Below are 13,583 nucleotides of genomic sequence, written 5' to 3'. Positions count from 1 at the left end.
ATATCAATAATTGTATTTTTTTAATGCTAAATGTGTTATCATACAGACATTGTCGTTCATTTACATGATTGGCTTACATTTATTTACTCACTCAAAGAACGTCTAAATGGCTCCTCTCAGGCTACATGCTGAATTGCTTAAGACTTGACCCCGCCTAGACCTGCTGCTCGTGACTGCTCCTAAAAGACCGCGAAAAACATCAGGCCTACACGACCAGTAACAACACCACGATGCCTTGTGTTACAACAAGCAGACAGGCCATGGTATGATATAGGCCAAATGCCACTATAGTGATTTCACATATTCACAGTAGACTACATTTCAAAATAAGATGATCTAGCCTATTGAAAAACATTTCAAACTCATTAAAAGTAGTGAAGTTAAGACTTTGGCCAAGACAATTCAACATGCTGCCACTGTTTTTTTCCTCACGCGGGACTTACAATATTAATGCTTAAAGAGTGAAGACATCATCATTGGAGTCTGCCAAGAGGACGATGGAAAAGAAGGAGCTGGAAAGACTGGTTGGCATTCCCGCCAGCGAGCCATTTGTGCCACTTTGTCACCGTCAGTAAAATCCAGTTTCAATTAATAATAGCAGAATAAACCCAAACACCTACAAATAAATGCAGCTAAAAATCCAAACTGGCAGGCTAAAATCTACTAAATGTTACAATACAATTCGTTGCATAAATATGTGTAGGCCTTGCCTAGGCTGAATAGAAAGTGATTAATTCACGGATGGAAAATATATTGAATGGCCAAACTCATTAGTAAACTATCTTTACCCCTGTAAGAGTTGGGAATAGTGTATGCAAATACTTCAGTGTGCTTATAGGCCAGTTGAAATGTGTTGCTTTGTTAATTCAAGAGAATATTGATTGGGATATGTGCCCTTTCATGGGAGAACATTTGCCTATATATTTAGACCTATTTAAAAACATGACATAAAACATGTTAATCAATAGCATACACACCAAATGTAGCCCATTAACCTACTCAAAAAGTTTAGATCCAAGTTATATAATATTTTAGTATAGAAGCGAATAGTCTGCACTCACAGGGCACGTGTTATAGGCAACTCTACCTGTTGCCCCATACAAGTTAAACATGCAATTTATACAAAAATAAAGTGTTTCAATTAAACAAATAAAACAATGTGTATTATATTAACAGAACAGAACATGTTCAACGTGACTACATCCATGGAGAAACACTTTTGGCCTTTTATTTCTCGATTCTTTTCGCGTCTGGAAGACAGAAGGAGACCTGCCAAGTGCAGATTAACTCTTTCACTGGCATTTTAAAAGAAGGTCTACACAAGTCTATATGGAAAATCAGGAAACATTGAACTCGGGATTGGATAAATTAGACTGCTGCATAAATTAGGGTAAATTTTTCTAATAAAAAAAAACATATGCCTGGTTTTATTTCAGACAGAATATAGGCTTTCTACATGGATTGGCAGTTTATATTATATTTTAGTTAGGTCAGGACTATGTGTCAGTTTTTCCAATTTCTTGTCTATTTTCTTTATACATCAGTAGGCCTACTTTGGATAAGTATCCAAAGTTTAATCCAGAAAGTTGTTGCAAAGTGTGTTGCTTGTACATTTCACTTATTTTGAGGAACGCCAGCACCTGTATGTTACTGGTCACTTTAATAATGTTTACATACTGTTTTACTCATTTCATATGTATATACTGTATTTTACTGTATTCTCGTCAATGCCACTCTGACATTGCTGTTCTTAATATTTATATATTTCTTAATTCCATTATTTTACTTTTAGATTTGTGTGTATTGTGAATTGTTAGATAATACCTGCACTGTTGGAGATAGGAACACAAGCATTTCGCTACACTTGCAATACATCTGCTAAATATGTCTATGTGACCAATAACATTTGATTGGATTTGATTTTGATAAGGAAATTCATAAGTATAAATGCTTAGGAAATGTATAGGCCTATGTCTAGGCTAAGTGTGCAACTTTCGTTGATATGAACATATTCAGCAAATTCACTGGCAGAGAAAAACCTTTAGATTTAATAAGGAGATATGGAGGTAATGAAATCATTTGTTGTAAAATAATTAAAAGAGTCCTTATGTTTTCAACAAATGTTTTCGATTTTGATTGCTTCATACAGCGGGAAATTGAAAAAATAAAGGCTAATAATCGAAAAACCAACAAACACCTTTAAAATCCCAAAATGTGCTCCTTTATAGCCTAACTAAAATATATAATTTATACACATATCACTTTTCAAAATCTAAACCTTTTTTTTCGTTGTTATCTTCAAATCCGCAATTTTTTATGAGTTAAGCATAATCTATGGTGACAAAATATTAACAATAACAGAACTTCAATAAAAATATAAATGGTGTTTACACTCCATTTTCACCCAATTTTGTAGGAACCTGAAGAGAAACTTCATTAGCATAAACATTTAAAGAATTTGTTCAGCGACATAATGTGAAATTTGCTTTTGTATAATCATTATCTGCATTGAACTTATTGTAAATGTTCTTAAAACAATATATCCAAGACTAGGGGAAAGGGAGCAAAACACTCACATCTCGTCTTAGCACTCCTTTCCAAATAACTCCAACAAAATCTGTAAATTGAAAAAGTTTCAAATAATCTTTTAAACCGTTAAGACGTTTTTTTATTGTCTGATTTAGTGCAAACCTACACCAAGACAGCAATGAAACGTTCTTCGAAAACGAACAGGCAATGAGCGCAGGCAGCACAACGTTGGGTAAACTACAGTAAATTAAACCTTTGCTAATTTACGCGTTTGACAACCATCCATTTTTCTTTTAAAACATTTAGTAGACCTACTTGGATGCCATTTGTGTGCATCGGATACATAAGGGGTTTCATTCGTTGGCTGTAGGGGAACATGGACAGCGATGTCAGGGGGTGATTTGTTCCACAGGGCGTGCGAGTCCCTGTTCTCAGAGCAGAGGTGAGCACAAAAAGTTTGCAGCAGCCTATTCTCTAACTTTGAGAACAGACGAGTGGTGTCATTGTCATTACTTGCTGGATACCTATATTGTGAATCATCCACTTGAAACATAAAGTTTGTTTTTCTCTCACAACGTGAGAGTAGTGTGGAGAGGTCTCCAATGAACACCTCTGCTACTTTAGAGATGGCCATTAGCAGAGTAGACGACAGGGAGGGACTCTGCATTAAAATCAGAAAGGGCAGGTAGCCTATCAGTGATCCTGCGTTAGCGACATGTGAATAATACAAATTCATAAAGGTAATCAAACAATGAAATTATACAGTGTATCTGGGTTTCCAATAGCAATATTGGGCTCATTATCCGACATTTTAAATGGACACTTGACTAAGGTCAAGGCCAGATAAGATATGCGGTTGTCTCATACTTCAGGCAGGCCCATCCCACTGGGCACAGACATCAGTTCAACGTCTAATTTTAAATTACATTTGGTTGAGTAAGTGAATTCACTATTAAATCAACAAAAAATATAGGGTAAAAGTAGGGTGAACAAAAATACGAAATTCCCTTACGTTGATTACTTTTTCCATATCCAATCAGTTTTCCACGTTGATTCAACGTCATCACATTTAATTAATTATTTTATTGAAATGACGTGGAAACAATGTTGATTCAACCAGATTTTGCCCAGAGGGATAGGTCTAAGGAGTGGCTGACCTTAAAATACCGGCCAAAATGCATTTTTATATGACATTTCTAAATCATTTTCAAAAATGTACAATTCAACTGAATACAACATTAGGCTATAGGTCTATATTTTGATAATAGATGCATTGCAGTATTACACATGTTTTACAACAGAATACAATTTTCAAAAATACAATACAAAGGAAGATGCATAAAAATGTCTCATAAATGTTTTTGCCAAATAGAACAATCTGAAACGTTTCTGACCATACAAACAACAACTTAGTCTTCTGTCAGACAACCAGACAACCCATTAACCATGGTAGAAAGATACCTGAACAGCACAGGCCTCATTCTCATCTCATTAGACCAATTATGCCACAGTCTGTCTGGATAACCTGAGAGCCTGTCTCTTCATTAGAGAGATGTGGGCCTGGTGTGGCTCACTGCTGTCCTCCCCTGACCAGCTGAGTGTCCCTGACCCTGGATGCTGGCAGACCCTGACCCTGGATGCTGGCAGACCCTGACCCTGCCGGGCCACACAGAGGAGAGGAGGTAGGGCGGGTGGCAGTGGAGTCTTAGTCACCCAGGCCAGACAGACACATGCAGCAGCTCCTGGGTGAGTGAGAGACACATGGCCGCAGGGGGTGCCATGCCAGCCCAGGCACGTAGGCATGCCAGTGTACTAACACACCATCACTTCAGGGACATCCAAATTATATGCACAGACTTATGTGCAAATATGTACATGTAACCTAAGTAGTAAGTAAGCCTTGTCAGAGCCAGAACGGCCCATAGGGCCGTTACCTACATGTAACATATAGACCCTAAATTACCAACACATCCACAGACATGAATGTCATATACACAAAGTGACATATATACTCAAGTTGCCATTCATACAGGCTTTGCCATTCACAGAGGGTAGTAGGTGTGTGTCCTTGCCTGGCTTCTGCCACAGGTAAGCATGTTTGTCTGGTCTGCCCCTTCCCCCGTTGGCATGCCCTCCTTGGGTTCAGTCTTTACACGGCTCTGAGGTTGCAGGTAGGTCAGGGACAAAGGCTGCATATGCCAACACTGACACTGGCACACTGACGTCAGTCAGCGCGTTCTCCCACGCACCCACACCCATACTTTCCTATTGATCTCCTCCGAAGTCCTGTCAATCCTCTGTTTTAACACATTCATCTCTGTAAATACCAGTGCCACCCATTCACCTCCAAATACCTCACTATCAGCTACCGAATCTGGGTTAAAATGTATTTCTGTCAGGATTGAGAACATAGGCTAAAGCTCGACTGAGACCCCCATTTACCTCCAGTGTTTTTCATTGTGATTAGTGTAGGCTACAGTGTGAGTACAGTGCCAGCCTCGTAACTCTCCATTGTAATCAGCGTAATCATTTATGTTAATCATTAAACCAGAAAAATAAAGAGAGAATGAAAATTCGACTCAAAGGGGGAAAAAAAGAAAAACCCTCCCCACAATCTTACTCTCTGTGTGGGCAATCAAGTGATGTGTAAAGACTTTTGAAGCGCAGCGCAAGCGTTCGTTGTAATTATCTTAGTTTACAAACCAGCGCGTTACTATGTGTGAAAAATCTGCAAGCAATTTGTGGTGGCTGCGTGCTCACAGGCCCAGGGATGGCCGGGGAGCCATCAGAGGGAGGCACGCACGGAACATTCCAGCCCCACGCAGGGTTGACGACCCTCACAGCCACGCCACGCTGCTGCAGGGGCTAGTACTACCACCACTCTCCACTCCCCAGCCCACTCCACAGTACCACTGACATCTATATCACACTGCACTACCACATAGGTGACTGGAGTAATGAAGCGGTGTTAGATATCGAGGTATGGTTTCAATAGACTCCCCAGAAGATTTATCTTGAGCTTTAAAGAACAAATCAAGCCAAGGATCATTAAGCAAACAGCACCGGCCTGAATTAACATTAAAACGTTTTGGTGTGTCATGTCAAGACTTGAAACCTTTCTGAAAACATTGACATCCAGGTGAACCCAAGGATCTAAAGTTCTAAACCCTTTTGTTTTTGTAATAGTGTACAGAGATATCAAATTGATATTCTGCCTTTAGTTATAACACAGGCTGAAACTTGTTTTGTGTCCCAGAGGAACAATGGGATATTATTGACAGGGTGTGCAGGAAAATATTTTAAACAAATTTAGCAATACATGAGTATGTTTACATAGAGAACAATACTGATGATGGCTAATGATGTCATACTAGTGAGTAGGCCCTTTAAAATAGGTGAGACGCCTACTGTACAGAAGACAAGGCATGTCACCACAAGGTCTGACTTCATGACGGGGGCAGTAGTAGCACTTGAGGTTTCCACTTGAATCTCATCACATGCCCCCCCCCTGTCCCTCCTCTTCCCCCTAGCCCCACACCGCTGTCTAGAAAGAATGTTTAGTTGAATAGGGAAACCACCGCCCTGCTTTCAGTGACGGTGCTGGCGGCTCGCCGTGCTGTGACAGGCTGGCTGACTCTGCACCAGACAACATGTTTATCTCCTCAGAGAGCCGTCGATGGGCTGCAGCTACCCAGCCGCCGTCGGCCTCCATTAAGAAACACTGAACCTCTGGAGGACATGATTACACTAAAGGAAGAACTGTTTAGCAATCAGTTCTGGCGTTGTGAATTGAAATTGAAATGTATTCATCACAGAAAATAACGTCCACAGTTCCATTCACCAATTAAATCTCAATTCATCTCCTTAAACCCTGGTAACAATCCATCAAACGATGGTCTGCGAGGCTAAAATATATGGCTAATGACAATTTACTCGGCAGCTTACTGAATATGTCCGTCACAAGAAGCAATGTTGTTTTCAAAGACATAAAGTATTTTTTTATTTGATAGGGCCTGATTTAATTCACAGCACATTGCCTAGTCTGTTATCTCTATGGCCCAATTCACGTAGTTGGGAGAACTTTAATTTTTAGGAGCATTGTGACTCATTCCTGAGCCCAGAGATCTCAACAACATGCCACAGTCTAAAAAGAACCCACTACATGTCCTTTTGATTCAGAATCTCAACGCTACATGAAAAGAGGGATCTCACGTTCATGTGTTAACTTGCTGCTTATTAACTAAGCTAAAGGGCTTTATTCCACTTTCAAACAGTGCAGGATAAAAAAATCAAAGGGATGTCTAGTAATTAAAAAACACATATGCCCCGAGAGTACAGTATGACGCATCATTACAGTCTCCGTCGTAACTACAGGCTTTATGGGTAACAAGCTAGTCATACCCAGGGACAGAAATAACAAGCCCATGCTAGATAATCGTCCCTTTCACTCGCTACTACTATGACATCATCAGTAGTGCAGCCAGTGCGGCTGCAGCATTGTGACTCTGGGGTCCTCTCTGATTGAGCCAGACCCGTGGAGTGTTGTCTGTGGGGGCGGAGCCCACTTTGGACTGGGCGTATTTTGATCGGAGGGCAGGGAGAGACCACCAGCAAATGGCTCGGTCTCCTTGTCTGTTTTGTAGTCCATTTGTCTTGAGGATATATTTTTGCCTATGCAGTAAATTAGCATTTAGTATTGCATTGGCTAGGTTACTAATGTGCTTTAGGGTTAGGAAGAGTTAGCATTTTACAAGCCACTCTAAATTGCAAGATGTACTGATTACATATAAATATAGACTGAGAAGCATGTGAGGAGACAATCATGGCTTGCATAAAAAACTCACACATGCACACACAGGGAAGCACACTACTCTTGCAGAGTGTTGAACGCTTTGCAATCAAAGAAATAAAGGGGCAATCTAGCACACAATCAAACTAGAGATTTATCCAGCTCTCCTGCCAACAGCCAGGGCCCTCTTCTTTCTGAACAAGGGATGCACTATTGACTAAATTTACCCCCCCTCTCTCTTTGTCTTTCTCCATCTCTCATTTTTTTCTCTCTCTCTTCAGTCTTCCCTCTGCCAGTCCATGAGGCGTGATGCCAACCCTTTCCACAGCCGGGCACACTGCCCTGTCCTTTATGCAAATGCTTTGCCGCCATCCCAAACTCACAACCCCCACTGTCTCACCCTCCATGTCTGTGCCCTTCTCTCCCCCCTCTGTCTCTATGTTTCTATCTCTCTACCATTCTCTCTCACATGAGGAAACTGAGAACCAGCAATTAGACTTTTACTTCCGAGTCCTCCATGAGGCCTGCTGATCTGCAGTCAGTCACACCTGCACTGTTCTTGAGTAAGGATAAAACACCCTGTACTTTGTTTTACTACCGCTGAGGGCAAATTACACAAATGGGGGTATGTTTAACAGAGGTGCGGCTCATGGACACTCCTGTAGGTGTGTCTGGAATAGGTCTGATAAAGGACTGCCTCTGCTAGACAGAGAAAGAGAGAAAGAGAAAGTGTGTGTGTGTGTGAGAGAGAGAGAGAGAGAGAGAGAGAGAGAGAGAGAGAGAGAGAGAGAGAGAGAGAGAGAGAGAGAGAGAGAGAGAGAGAGAGAGGTTAAAAGGGAGGAGAGACGGAGGGAGGGAAGAGATGAAAATGATTCCTGTGATGATATTAAATACAGCCGCTTCACATAACCCACAGGTACCATTATCTAGCAGTCATTGACGTGATAATGACTCAATTCTCTTTAATCATCCAGGGGAAAGTATGGAAGGTATTTTAATAGACAAGACAGGTACCTGTTTGTTTCTTGTTTCATAGATGTAAAACAAGAAATAAAATAATGTTCTCTTTGAGGTTCGAGAAAGTGCATTAATGCGATTAACGTTCAAGCATAATGTCTATATATCTGAAATAAAATGATAACTGTGTAATAATGGTACTAGCGTCATCATTGTTGTTGTTGCGGTGAACCAAACATGAGATTAGAACCCCAGACGTGCTTCATGGTTAGTCCCAGTGACAGACAGGTAGACAGAGAGGGTTAATCAACCAGTAAAGAGACTGAAGGAAGAGCCTCCTTCATGTCAGAAAAGTTAAGCTTCCTCTGCTGCCGTCCCCTCTAGGACGGAAGAACGCTGAGGATGCCGACAATGAGGGCCGGGGTCCACACACGCCGGACACAGCCCCACACAGCACAGGAAAGCAACTCAGGCTAACACAAACACTCACAGAGACACACCACTGTCTGGTCTCCTTGTGTGGCCTGTTCATAGAGTAGGCCTACATGGACATACTGTATATGCGCTAACTGTATCAGAACATACCCCTTATATTTACATGAACCAACTGACAACAAAGAAAACAGACACTTAAAAGCTAATGTTACTAAACTGAATTTGTGTGGGGCTGAACTAATATACAGATGAATTGTATTCATGCCAATGTCAACCAAAGAAATCCTCATAAAGTCTTTTGGTCAATGAATGTGAAGATGATGACTCATTTATTCTGTGTTTATAAGCCTGTGCCACATAATAGAAGGAAAAGCCCCAGATAACCAAATGCAGATACTTCTTTAAGCAGACTGAGTTAGCAATAAACATTGAGAAAAAAAGCCTATCCAATGGTAAACTTGCCTTGTTTCATACAATGGCAGCTCTGATTTTCTGAGTCTGCATAAACAAATAAATAAAACCAATGAAATAGGAGGTGGGTGATGTTCTGGGGAGTGAGAGACATGAACACTGTTTTCCTATTGGTAAACGCTACTGCCCACATCCCTTTCCCTTCTTCCTGTAGAGACTTCCTTGTGTTATATTACTGTAATAACGTTTCAGCAACCTTCCAGTGCTAGTACATGATGGAGGTGATGAAAAACAAAGAGGGAACAATGTTTTATTTTTTCCCTTTCCTGCTGTACAGAAACGTTGCACCTGAAAGACATGTTGGTTCTGAGTACCTTTACATTGTCTGTCTGCCTGTATCAACAAGAGCATGATAACAGTGATATCCTGCTGAGTCTCCAGCTCCAACACATTATAGGCAGAGGACAAGAGGTCAGATATGTTAAAATGACCTCAATCAAAACCCCAACTAGTTTTACTAGGCGTAATACAGAAAGTGCTCTTCATTCTCAATATCAGCTGAGCATAAGAGATCACAGAGCAGACTCCAAATAAAACAAAGCTTTTATACTCCAATATCATGATCGTTTGTAATTAAACTACTAAACTAAACCCAATCCTAGACCAATGAAAAACAGACCGTCTGTGTGGTGGAGGGAAATGAACGAGGCCTTTTATTTAAGAGTGGAGATCAGAACCCCTAACTCTTGGATTTTGTGCTGTTGCCTTTCTCCCCCTGAAGGGAGTAATTAGGTTATGGAAGACAACTGCAGCATTGTTTTAACAGTGGAGGGATTGTACCGGCCAAAGTCCCACCAGCGACATGCTTCTCTCTCTCACAACAAAAAATGTCAAATGGATTCGGAGGAGGCAGACTTCTTTCTGGGGGCTGTTTTTGGTTGGAGCTGGGTTGGGTTCTGTCTGTTTGTGCAGAGCCACTGTTAGGGAGGGTATCCCATGTAACCACTGACTTGGCAAAAGAAACAGTTCCTAACTAGAGTAATATGGTTATGATGCATTCACATTCCTTCCAGTCCCCTAGGAAATACAATACGCTTATATCGTCTGTTTAAATCACACTCCGCTTCCAAGGAGAGAATACAACCAGCCATGGCTATAAAGAGTCTTTCTCAAATATACATAGAGCTCAGTTACAGTAAATATGCACCGTGTTGATTGATGGGGGGAAAAAAATCGAACAAATCACATTAGTTAAAAGAATGGCTTGGAGCGCTAACCAACCTACTGTATTGCCCAAACACAGACTCTCTTCTCATTGATTGTTTTTAGTTTGAGCAGTTGCTGCTGCAAATGTTCTACATTTTAAAGATGGATGCACATTGCCCTTGAATGCTCATTGAAACATATACTTTAATCACTCAGGCATAAAAATGTTCTATGCAAATGTACCGGCTTTAAGAACGTGCCGTAAGCTCACTCCACGGCTAGCTTGAAATGTTGCGGAAGTGGCTCAACCCTTTGGAGCATTGTCAATGGCAATCACGTGCGTTGTGAAGCAGAGGATCACCGGTTCGAACCCAGTATGGGGCAGTCGGAGGAAGCTAAGCTGTTAGCAGCACATTGACCCCGGTTACACAGTCAAACATACACATAGCTAACGCAAGCAAATCCTACAGAACAGATCAACTACAGACATGTCTTTTGGTCAGGAGGTCTTCCATCTAGTCTAAAGATGATGAACATAAATCTTTAACTTAAAACCCCACTATAATATACACCTCTGCAACCGCCTTATCATACATTTTAGTAGCATGACCGGGACATACAGGAAATTGCAGTCCCCACAAGAGTCCTAACTCCAAGTCGGGAACTATCCTTATTTGGGTAATGGAAAAGACATGACATGACAAATGAAAACAAACGTGTAGGGATTTGATGTAGATATTCAACACCTATGGATGGTCCATCGTGTCTAGACTTGACAGTCCCCATAATATGCTGCAGATGACAAAAAGTAACTTAACTGATGACGATAATGATATGTATTTGGGTTTTACAAGGTTAGTCTCAAGACATCCTGTGCCAAAAAGACTGACATAAACTTGACACTTTAGACAGGGGTTGAAGTTTTTTCCTCATTCTCTTTCCAACAAAGCACTAAAAACTGAGACCATGACAAGAACACATTGTTTCTCCATTCAGAGTGTGAGTGGTCACATGAGAAAGTGCTTTAAAATAAATGATATTCAAACAAGCAGACATCTTATTAAGTATGGGAAAGGGCTGAACAAGGAGCAATGCAACGCTGCTGTTCTAAACTTCTGCATATGTTTGAAGGAGAAGCTTTTTCCCACTTTGTGAAAACATAGTGCGAGTTGGGACACTGTTCCTTGAGTTACAACAGTGATGTCATGAAGTCCCCCATTGAGCCTGGTGGTGACATATGTCGGCTTGACCTTGTTTTTCTTCATGCATTGTTGTTACATACAATCTGTATTTTTTACAAAAATAAACTTTATGTGACGTGATTGTCTGGCTGTAGCCTACTTAACGTAAACCTTGCATATTTAAAAAAATATATAATTGACTGAAGGGGGATTACATTTTCCACTCAAATTGAAAAGTTTCCATGTCAAAAGCTCACCCTTGCTTGAAGTCATTTTCAAAGCCCCAACAGTGAAGTTCAGTTCAGAGTACGTACGGTGGATACCTTTCCCACATAGAGGAGTAGCAGCAGTTATTTGTGTTTGACTACTACCAAGGGCCCTGCCCTGCTCTCCACACTACTCTCAGTATGGCCTACAACCACAGCCAGCAGACCCTCACAAGAATCTCAGGACACACACACTTTCTGTGTTTGCTCATAGCTGCTAGTCCTCCTCCGAGTTCATGTAAGGTAAAGATATGTTATACTATGTGTATAGATTTTCCACCACTGGCCAGGGCCCAATTTCCTGCTCTGAGGAGAGAGCTGCAGTGCTTTGTTCCCAGGGCGACAGCAATTCCTCGCTGGACCAGGTAGCCAAACAGCAGACAGACAGACAGACAGACAGACAGACAGACAGACAGACAGACAGACAGACAGACAGACAGACAGACAGACAGACAGACAGACAGACAGACAGACAGACAGACAGACAGACAGACAGACAGATAGAGAGAGAGAGAGAGAAAGAGAGAGAGAGAGAAAAAAAGAAAGAAAGGAGAAACTGAGACCAACAGATGTGCAGCCATGCCAGCCTAAGATACTGATATTGTTGTTTATGATCCTCCGTCTCTCTAACTTCTAATTTTCCTTTTACCTTGTGTTTTTTTTTGCAGCTCTTGAAATAAGGTTACAAGTGCTTTTGTTACAGCTTGACATGAGGGTTCGTAAGCATCCAAACGTCAATGCTCCTCCACCCGTCCCCAAGACAGGAAAACTCCTTCCCTCCAAGTTTAACCCATTAAATGCTCCATTTAACCAGATGAAGATCATTCTCATTCCTGATGAAAATATGTAAGCAAAACATATTGTTTACTCCAATGTACACTTTTAATCATAAAGTGATCATTTTCAGATTGGTAATCTTAGCGAGGATCAGAGTTATCAGGTTCCAACTCACGGCTGCATCCATCATACCCTAGGCTAGAAAAACAAAACCGATTCTATTTCAACACACTAACTCAATGAGGTAGTAACAAACAGGAAACACGATTAAAGTAGTGTCATTAATTGAGCCAAAACCAACAAATCAACTTTCACTTTGATTCACCTGCTCATTAGAAAGAGTTCAAAATGGCAACATTACATGAGAACAATATGTGATGTCATTGGGTGACGTCTTCACTTTACAACTACCCTAAACTAAACTACCCCCCCCCAACCACCACTCCCCCCATTGTACATAATTGTCTCTTCAGCCACAGCCAGGTGCAGGGAGAAGTGCTAATGCAGTATGTTTCCACAGTCAGATTTGGGGGAGGTTAGGGAGTGAAGTGCCATATGGGTTAGGAGTCAGTCGAGGAGCTGGCACACATGGTACACTGGCAACACAACAGCCCCCCTCCTCCCCCACCAACACCACCTCCCCAATCATCACTCTGGTCTAGTGGTGCTGGCTGTGATTTTGACGGTCGGCACCAGACTGACAAGGGAGAGTCAAGAATGCACACCTGCGCCTCGTGCTTAAGTGTGTGCAGGTGTGGGAAGTGTTTGAGCGTGTGTGTTTGCCGGTGTATGTGTCCATTAATGCATAATGCATAAAGCCTGAGAGAGTTTGAATGTGCATGTATGTGTGTCTGTTTTCACTCACATACTGTACGTGTGTGTTTTGGGTGGGTGTGTTAAAATAGATGTGGAGATATTACCGATTCAGAGGTAAGAATGTGCCATATTTGTGTGAGCTTGTGCATGCTTGGTTATGAGTGTGTTTGTGTCTGGTAGGGAGAGAGAGCGAGAGGGAGGCAGAGGGGTAGAAAG

At 41.4% G+C, this 13,583-nt stretch overlaps 1 protein-coding gene across 7 annotated transcripts in view; it reads right to left on the bottom strand.

Annotated features, from left to right (window-relative positions):
* LOC106601192 (nuclear factor I/Xb) overlaps positions 1–13,583 on the bottom strand; it is a 138,870-nt gene that overhangs the window by 103,713 nt on the left and 21,574 nt on the right. The window lies entirely within an intron of this gene.

Source organism: Salmo salar, chromosome ssa06 (genome assembly GCF_905237065.1).
Source record: "Salmo salar chromosome ssa06, Ssal_v3.1, whole genome shotgun sequence".
Taxonomy (NCBI): Eukaryota; Metazoa; Chordata; class Actinopteri; order Salmoniformes; family Salmonidae; genus Salmo; species Salmo salar.
The sequence above is the reverse complement of the archived record's forward strand: the minus strand, read 5'-3'. Positions and strand labels throughout refer to the sequence as shown.